At 40.2% G+C, this 10749-nt stretch overlaps 1 pseudogene; it reads left to right on the forward strand.

Moving 5' to 3' along the window:
* Positions 1-4494: 4494 nt before the first annotated feature.
* On the forward strand, positions 4495-6812 carry LOC109474050 (annotated as a pseudogene).
* Positions 6813-10749: the final 3937 nt, after the last annotated feature.

Consider the following 10749-nt stretch of genomic DNA (forward strand, 5'->3'; position numbering starts at 1 on the left):
GTGTTTAAAACCTCGGTATTTTCTTTTTAGCTGCGAAAGGAATACTGCAAAAAACATGCCTAGTCTCGGGCCGGAGTTTTCGTCTGTGTTCGAAGCTAATTTGACCCTTTTAACTCGACGGGCTGCCATTTCTATAATAAACGCGGGTCGAAAGTTTTTATTCGTCTGGTCGAAAGGGGTGCCATGCCGTTTGACAGCACACGAGAGCGTTCTCGTGGAACGTTCCAACACAAAAAGGGGGTACAAACTCCGGCATACATTTGTACGTAACAACGATGTCATTGTTGCAAACAGGTTAACACTATAACTTTGCAATACTATTTTCGGTCCCAAACATGAGTCATATTTTCCAGTGCGCCACTTTTATCGATACGTTACTAATAGATACAAGTCTCCCTCAGAAAAGGCGAGATCACTCCGCCGCTTAAACAGGGTTTTCGCTGGACCACCAACATTCCGCCACCTAGAAACGATTTAATTAACGAGCTGGTCAGAAAATACTCTAGGGGTGGGTATCTGTATAGAAAATTCAGGTCCGGATCAGGTTCAGAGGATCAGGTCCAGGTCCGGACCTGAACCTGATTATTGTACAGTAGTACTATATCATAATTTGGCTGGCGAAACACAAGTACAGGTCATTCACTAGTGTGCTACTGTACTGCTAGTAGTAGCGTCTGCTACTGCTACTGCTACACAGTAGTACATAATATTATGTTCAAGTTGTATATTGGATTGATATAGTTGTTTTTACTGCACATGCACAAGCTAACAAGCAGAAATAAAACAGTCTGATCACTCTGATGTAGTAAAACATACATCATTTAATTCTGTACAAAGTGGAACTGCAGAGTGACTGATTATGACTTTGAGTGAGTGACTGACTGCTATTCAAAGTCAACTTCATATTTATAAGAAGAAGGAACACAATCGCAATGACAATACTATTACTACTAACAGTTTCACTTATGTGTTTTTCTTCAGAAAGATCAGGATGTTAACATTCTCCGGGCCTAGGCAGGCTCTTTCCGCACTTACTACATCTCCTGCAGTACTAAACACCCATCCACTTGCCACACTAGTTGCCTGTGCGATCAGGTACTGCCTGGCAAACTTAGTTAACAGGGGCAGTTCTTCCATTTTAACCTTCCAAAACTGACAGGGATCACCACCTTTTGGCAGGTTGGGCATTTGCCTGTACTTGACGAGCTCTTGGTGAGCTCGGACTGCTACTTGCGCAGGAGGCTCAACAGAGGTAATCTCGATATAGTCATTGAAAATTTCCTCCAGTAAGGTCTTTGGTGCCTTGGGTTCTTCCTTGACGTCTACATTTAATGGCTTCATTTTATCCTTCACTCGCTGGACATCAGACCCTTGCTCTGGCTCTTGGTCTCTCTTGATGGAGACACTGTGGACTGTTATCTTTTCACACAGTCTCGCCCAAACACTTTCTTCCTTCACTGTGCCCTTGAATCTAGGGTCCATTGCTGTTGCCTCCTGCAAGAAATCTAGCTCCTCTTCATCCTTGTACCTTTTGTTCAGGTCTTCTAAGGCAGAAGCCTTTAGACCCTCGGTGAAAGCCTCCACCTCCTTAGACTCGTCGTCATCGTCTTCTTCTTCTCTTTCCTTGGATGACGAGCCTGGTTTGAAATGCTCCATCAGCATTCGTAACATTGGCAGCACCATGCCAGCTGTTGCCCACTTCTCACTAGACATAACTTGCGTCATCTTTTGCAAAAGTCCAGCTACTTTGAGGGATGCGTCCAGCTTCCCAACTGTTGTGGTTTCCAGTTGCTGCACTTTCCTGAACTCTGGTTTCTGTTTGATTCTTGTATCAAGTGTAGCTGCAATAATTGCAGCATATTGTTCCATGAACCTTTGAATCATGAAGAAAGTGGAATTCCCACTACGACCTGGTCTTGCAGTCAAGTACGAGACTGTTACATGGCACTTGCAGAGCTTGTTGCTTCTCCTTCAGGACGAGTTTGGCATTTTTCGGAAGTACGTGATTTTTTTTATTTATTTATTGAAACAGCAAAGTACAAGACATGGTATACAAGACATAGAGGTGGAAACTCTAGCCGAAGCTAATATTAATCACACCCCTGACATAGAATACAAATTACAAGTATGAAGATGACAAAACAACAAATGGCCGTTCGTTTATACAACTTGAAGACTAATGGCAATATAAATCACTAGGCAACTATAAATCGTTGGGTATTAAGTATAAAGGTTTGAGTAAGAATCAGAATTTTTTTGTTAACTTCAAGACGTAAGAGGGGCGAAACCCTCAGACAAGTTGCGCAAGTCAAAAATAGATTATAAGAAGTGGAAGCAGAGATTTCGGAAGGGATCAGTCCCTAAGATACTGGCGAGTGTGGCCGCGGACAATTTTATAAAATTTTATAAAATTATATATATTTTTTAAAAGTACGTAATTACAGGTCTGATTGTGCCCAGCAGTGATTGCAAACCTTTCACATTCAGCATTTTCTGACCAGTGAGATTTAGTGTATGGGCAAAACGGCCAAGGGAGGTTGTCACACGCTGCATCATACATGGCTGGGACTAAGCGCTCACTTACGTCATGCCTGGTGGATAGCTGATAGGCAGGATTCAACTCATAAACCATCGCAGGAAAGTACGGGTCTTCAACAGTGTGATAAGGACGCATTCTAAGTACTCAATCCGGCGCGTCACATCGTCTTCGTCGATGTGAGCGCTAGAATTTCTGTGTTTAAGGCGGCATAAATGATTTCCAACTCGTACAAATGGATTGAATACATGTGCACAAGACAGAAACTATGTTGTATGTCCCATGTTTTATTTTTTTGAGCAGTGAATGACGACGATTCTTCAAATTTTGGAGCGAAAATTTACGTGAGTATATGGAGACATGTTTTGACGAGTTTTGACCAACCTCGTGGCCCGCGAACTTTTTTTGTCGGCCTATTACTAGTAGAAGCTGAACCCACAGTTACAGAAAGAGATAAACATGGATTTAGGCTAATCTAGTATGATTCGGGGTTATTATATAATCTGCCATGGCCAGATTATCTAAAGATGTGTGTATTGTGTGTACAATCTACAGAAATGTACATCAGGTCCGATCATCCGGTTTTCACGTTTCGGTTTTTTGGACTCGGTTCTTGAATGTTGTTCCGGTCCAAACCGGTCCGACTGAACCGGTAGTATACCCACCCCTAATGTACAGAGATAGTACAATATCAGGGATATCATAACCAAAAAGGTCTGGGACCGGAGTTTTCTTCCGTATTCGTAGCAATTTGACACCCAAAGCCCGACGGGCTGTCATTTCTGTAATGAACGCGGGTCGGAATTTTTCACTCCTCTGGGGTGCCGTGCCGCTTATCAATACACTTGATTAATAATTTTTGAGCGCCTAATTTATTTAGGGTAAATAAGGCCTATAAAATACATTTTTACGCAAGGGGTCCGTTTTTCGTCGATCATTTTTAACCATGGCTGCATGGAAAAAAAAACGAAATATTTTCCTGGGTAACGGCTTAGTACTCGAAGAAGCTTAGTACCTAATGTTTTCGAAATTCAAATCTGATTAAAATCGATGCAGTACGTTGACCGCTATCTTCAATGACCCAAACACACCCATAACGCATATATAACGTACCATCCCGGCGCTCAGGCGAAAAGGCCACATAACCATCCGCGCGGACTAATACCAGGAAGTCTTCGCTGGACCACCAACATTACGCCACTTATAAAGGCTACAACTAACAGGCTTTTCATAAAATACAAAGATATGTACACACATATTACGAATATAAGGATATCGCGGCCAAAACATACGAAACAACGTCATGTTTCCGGCGATTTACTGCGCACTAATACTGGTCATATTAAAACTCTGACCCGGAACCTTCAACCTTGTGATAGAATTAAAAACGAATAAAAAAATCATCTGCAGATGTTCATTATGTAAATTATTTACATTAGGACACATTTGCATAGTTTATAGGGAAATGGTAATTGATCGTTGTTAAAATAAGACTTTTAATTTGTGGAAAATTGTTAATTATTTTAAAAATGATTATTACTAATAAACTTCGTGCTAATGAGGATTTTATTTAAATGAGAAATATTTACAGTTGTAAAGGTTAACATTAACGAAGGTATGAGATCACTGAACTCTATTTTTAGGTATGTTACCAACTGCACATAACTTAAAGATGTCATTTTCTATTTCTATTCTATTTTCAATATTGGCTATCGAGCCTAAAATTAACAATAAAAAACAACCATGGTAAAAATTTCCATACAGATCAGACAGAGGGTTCAAAGTTCAAAAAGTTGGTCAACCTATAATATTAGTAAATGGAACAGGGCAATAGACTTATTAATAACATCTACATGTCCTTGGTAAAACATTTTATATAATGTCCTTGCCACGCTTTTATGCATCTCATCATAAAGTACAGACGCAAGATGAAATTCACAAAAGCACACGAAATCAAAATGGCGCAGAGGAAGACAGTGGTCTTGCTGTTTCTGGTCTCCAATCATTTCCTTTTCGTGCTGGAAGCGACCCAGCATTGCCCAAACAACTGTTATACGAAAGCGGCAAATTCATGCCGCTGCCCCCGACCAAACGGAAAGAGTTCTCCGTGTAGCTGGGTTGGAAACGGAGGAGTCTACATCTTTCCTGTATGTCTTGACGCTATACCAGCCGACTTCCCAAGAAACACCGAATCAGTCTTAATCGAGCACCTCACCTCTCCTACGCTCCTTGAACAATCTTTTCATAACCTTCCTTTAAATCTTTTTCATCTGACTATCCAAATGTCGAACGTTTCTACGATACAGGCAGGGGCTTTCCGGGCTCTACGGCACTTAAATCACCTCCACCTTGTTGACAACCGCATCTTCAGCATCGGTAAGTTAATAGAAAGGGATTTAATTTGTGGTGTTTGTGCCTCGCCGTAAATGTATAGTACATTTTTTACCTATATGAAAATTGTTTTTGGTGTGTGTGTGTGTGTGTGTGTGTGTGTGTGTGTGTTTTGCATAACAAGAATTTTATGGATTGTGATTATATATAGTATGTGGGTAAATCTTAGGTCAAGGTTACAATTGGTCCTCCTGAATGTCTGAATGTAGGAGAAAATATGGCAAGAAAAGACTCGAAATTGCATTAAGTGGTCCATTTCACTTCATGCTCAAGATTTCTATATCGACACAGTACAAAATTCACCACCTAGTTTAGAACTTCAGTGTCCCTCACGATTCATACGCGTTCTCTTATCTATCCTCAGAACCTGACACGTTCCTCGGGCTTGATAAATTAGTTGCTTTACTCCTCGACAAGAACGCGATCTCCACAATACCCCAACATGCATTCCGTGGCCTACCACGGCTTCATGTATTACGGTTGCCTCAGAACCGCCTGACTTCAGTTCCCGTTAGCGCACTTCTAGATCTTCGAGTTGAACTGTACTTGATGGTAGACCTTCAAATGAATCACATTGCTACTATCGACAAAGATGTCGCGCGTTTGTCGCAAGCCAATCGATTGAATCTGAGGATAGGATACAACAAGCTGCGATGTGACAAGAATCTAACATAGTTCATCTGCAGTATGCATGACCTGCCGTTTATTTCAGGATTTTGATTCTCTGAAGTGTGCGTCACCCCCCGATCTACACGGGACTAACATAACTACCCTGGAAAACATATTCTGCCAAACTAACAACGGAAGCTCACCACAAGAAATCGTTTCCAAACCATTCAGCGAACCTTCCATGACGACACTCTCTAGGGACGTTATCCAAACAGGTCCTCAAATCCTGAACACCTACCCGTACAGCGAGACCATTCTCACTAAAGGCTATAACGTTACAGAGATACTGCACAACGTGCCTGTCTCCGAGTATACTACTCAGGTTGACTATGTCATTATTCTTGGGAAGGACCCAATCATCAACGAAGGCGTCAACATCACCTATATCACTAACATGATCATCGCTGGTGTTGTGCCTCCCCTCGTGTTGGTAATAGCGGTTGCCCTCACCATCCGCAAGCTCTGTCGTAGTACAGATAGCTCTCATTACATCAGAAGTGACGAGGAAGCTACCGACAATATCGAGCCGTATGCAATTACCTATGCTGACTCGACTGAACTGGAAGGACATGGCAGAAACTCAACCACAAGCGGGCGACTCACCCCTCTTTGTAACAAGACCCCAGAAGACTACTACACTATTCAGCCATACGCAGTGGCCTATGACCAAGATCCTGGGTCAGAGATTCAGCCATATGGAGTCGCCTATGATGACCGACTCGGACCACAACTTCAGCCCCAAGCAGGGGTCAGCATTGATGACCTAGAGCATGACGACAACTATGTGATCCAGCCGTATGCAGTCGGCTACCCTGACTCCCCACAAGCTCAAAGAGACCGTGCAGCGGCAGATTCAACACCCCTTACACATGGTAATAACAAACAAGCAACAAACGTCAAACAACCAGTCGTCCAATCGCTGTCAACTAATGACGACATTAGTCCAAACTTGGAAAATGATGAACCGGAAAACGGTGATACGGTAGGAAACGGGAAGGGTCCTTATGGAATGTACGAAGAAAACGAGATTTCAGGAATGCTGTTCAAGAGTAGCGCACAAGCAAAGAAACACAGCGCATGTTCAACGTACAACCCATCAGATGGACCGATTCAGTGTCAGACAAGTAGACATAGTAAGTCAGTGCTGTATGAATACGAAGGAATGGACCCTGGACTTCCTCACAACCAGCCGGAGACCACAGATGTCTGTCACTGAAAAGACTTTTATTTTTGGTCAAAATGTTTAAGAAATATCTTCAAGTTAAAGTTTCTGATTTAGTCTCACATGTTGTCACTATCTCTGGAGAATTTTATGAGGGTAATTCTAAAGTAAAGATTAGCTTAAGTTCTTTATGTTTGTTTCCATGTAAATGTTGATGTGTATATGTATAAGCTATTAAATATTAGTAATCATTACTTTTTTTCATGCTCTGTAATTACAGTTTAAGTCTTTGTATGACACAGGAGCCTCTCTAAAACAGTGGAATTTTTTTTTTCAGAAAAATAGTAATTCATGAATCAACTGACGCAGTAGTAAAGCTATAACCCCATCACACACGTATGTTAGCATGCTCAAATTGTGAATCAAAACATTATTCTTATACTGATTATTCAATTATAAATGCAACGTCTACGTTAATTCATGGATGTATTTCAAATTTGTCTGTATTATGCACGGTGGGTCAGAATTATCCTATAGTTAGTTGCGTGTTTCAGTTATGATTGTGATCATAGTTGTTTCATCTTCAGAGCCGTAATTGAACCAATCTGGATATGCTGAGCACGTAGAGGAAAAGCTATTCTCATATTGTTTATTTCAGGTATAGTAATGATAATTAAAAAAAAAAATCAGAGACTAAATTTTTCTTGGCATACTAGAAATATTACTCATAGATTATTGTATTGCATTTTTAGTACAATAAGGACTATAGTTCTAAAATATCAATCAAAATTGATTGAATTGTATTTGGTGGTAGCAAACATGTAGAGATTGAATGTAGGAAAATTTCCAGACAAATACTGTGGCAGGTAATTAAATGGAGGTGGTAGAAATGGAACAGCACATATGTTCGCCTCCACAACACATGTATGCACATGTGCGTGTTACAATATAATGGGTCAATGATACAAATATAGGGAAAATAGTGACTCTAGAAAATAAGCAATCTTGTCATTAGTAGAAACTAGTAGCCAAGATCATGTTAAGGTTTGTAACCTTATATGTAAAAAAAATTAGAATCCATTTCTTCTAATAGATGTAAATTTAGATGAATTAATGTTGTCCGTTTAATGCTGCTGGCAAATGACTGTTTAGTTGAGCTAAGGTTATTACAAAAACTGTCTTGTAAATGCAACGATCTCACTTTAGTTGTTGGATGGATAAGAATATAAAGTTATACGTCACTACTATATTAGTGTTCGGTGGGTTCTGTAATGTAATGGTCCTGGGTCCATTTCAAAACAGGTTAGTATACACAGCCAGGATTATCCATCGTGTCCACTGTCCGGTATAAATTTGTACTATTCCTTAACATTTCTGTAAACATGCAGGTGGTATCAGCCCACACACAAGTACTAATAAATGTAGTGCATAGACTGGTGCAGCTTAGGTGCAGGTAGACATCAGGTATACCTGCACAGCCCCAATTTTATCTGCACTAACTTGCATGTACCCAGTACATGGACCAGTGCAAGTTAGGTGCAGGTAGACATCAGAAATACGTGCACAGCCCCAATTTTACCTGCACTAACCTGCATATACCCAGTACATGGACCAGTGCAGGTTAATTAGATACGGGTAGACATCAGAAATATCTGAACAGCTCCAATTTTACCTGTACTAACTTTCATATAAAATACATGGACCAGCGCATGTTGGGTGCAGGAAGACATCAGATATCCTGCACAGCTCCAATTTTACTTGCACTAACCTGCATATACCCAGTACATGGACCAGTGCAGGTTAATTAGATACGGGTAGACATCAGAAATATCTGAACAGCTCCAATTTTACCTGTACTAACTTTCATATAAAATACACGGACCAGCGCATTTTGGGTGCAGGAAGACATCAGATATACCTGCACAGCTCCAATTTTACTTACACTAACCTGCATATGCAGGTGGTATTTTTAACCCCGATGAATAAAATAGTGCTTCTTTCGTAAACTCATTCTAGTCATGTGCTTGCTAATTAGTCTGGTACGATATGCTTGCGTAACAAAAGAAATTTCTTGTGCAAGGTGCTACGCCATTCTGTTCAATAATACTGATCGCCTCTTGTAGGTACGACAAAATGTCTTGGCTGTCAGCATGCTGGTCAACTAAAGGTATTTGTAAACACTGATCTGTATTCTTAACTTGTTTCTCTCCATGTCTTTCATACGGGGATTGAGGTTTCTTTTCCACCTTGTAGCATTTTTAAATTGGGGCCCCGTCAAATATTCAAAAAGTTGCTTTAATTTGTACTCATCTACCAGGCTGTTTTGAGGCTCAACCTTTTTAATTCTGATCAGATCCAAGCATAAAACATGTCTATAGCTACAGCGGAAAATTATGACGACCATGCTGAACCATAAACATATAGCCCTATAACGTGTTCATTATATCACTCACTTTATAGATATAAGCGAGTGTACATCAGATACTTCCAGTGTATGAAATTGAATTTATCTGAAAAGAAGGCCTTTAAAGATTATTAAGACAAGAAAGATTTTCCTGTCATTCATTATGTTATTCAATACACTGGGTGGTATGTAGAAATAGGTCTTCCTTGTCAATTGTTCTAGGCCCCCCATACCGACGATTTCTTACTCTAAATCAACCCCATCACATGACATAACACAACGTTCTGATAGGGCATTTTGAAGTCCCAACATCCATAGTTTCTCTTAAAAAATATCCTAAAACAAATAATACCATTATGGCGTCACGACTAGTGAGTGGCAGGCAAAAAAAAGGTGACGGTCGGTTGCCTACCCATGTAATTTGCATATGTCGTCAAATAATTTGTCTGTATCTGATGTAAACAAGGCAAGCGATCCTTGCATTAATAATGTATATCCAACTGTATCAATGTTTCTTCAAATGTGTAAGGATCATTACTGTTTGTTCTCCAGACACAGATATGGAATTCAACGGCCCAAAGAAGTCGACAGGACAGGAATACGTAGAAGAAGACCATCAGTACGAAGACGTGGATCTAGAGTTTAGAAATGTGTTTCTGACCTCCGGCTTGAAATACACTGCGACAACAAAAACCCCTGCTATACATGTTCACATGGGAGAGTCGCCACATACGGAGTCATGCTTCAGTCAGCACTGCAAGCCAGAGGAGGCACATGGTGGGGGCCACAAACATAGAGGTGTGGGAAAGTATTATTAATGAATGAATAAATGGATTGTTAAATTTTGCTCAAACACACACACACACGGCGGTCTGTCACTACGGCATTCTTTCCCATAGCTAGGCGCGTTCGAAAATATATTGGGTTACAAGACGCTATTTTGGCCTGTTTTGGACTAACCGTAAAACATTTGAAAATAAACAGGTAGTATATTTAAATTTCGTCAAATTAAACTTAAATCATCGTCTGAACATCCTTTTAATGTTAGCTTTTTATGTTAAATCACTGATTTTTTTAAATTTTGCCCATAAAGACGATTATTTTCGTCATGTCATGTTTTCAGGCAAACATCGTCCAAACCTGGCTACGTGTATTACCCCAGATTTTTTTATATTTTTTGACGTTTAGGAACAAGATCAAAAGTCGTGTTTTCGGAATTGTTTTAATTTCTGGTGAAAAATTGCATTGTTTGACTTTTTTCTCACTAAATTACCCATAATTTAAAATTGAGGCCATTTTTAAAAAATCCCTGAAACACGATTTTCGGGACAACCGTAACGGTCATTTTGAGCCGTAAATGTGGTATTTTTGACTCTTCTTGCTTCCAGGTTTGAACGAGTTTTGCAGACATGTCATATCGCCCGAAAGTGTGCATTGTGTTATTCATACAGGCGTAACGAACCATTACAGTATTCAAGGTCACCAAAGGATACGACAGTAGCTTCGCTACATGTTACATGTCCACAAAAAATGATAGCGGACATGTACTGTCCAGGAAACTGCTTTTATCTATAGAAAAGTGTTGTT

The sequence above is a fragment of the Branchiostoma belcheri genome, unplaced genomic scaffold (genome assembly GCF_001625305.1).
Source record: "Branchiostoma belcheri isolate BF01 breed outbred unplaced genomic scaffold, Haploidv18h27 scaffold101, whole genome shotgun sequence".
Lineage (NCBI taxonomy): Eukaryota > Metazoa > Chordata > Leptocardii > Amphioxiformes > Branchiostomatidae > Branchiostoma > Branchiostoma belcheri.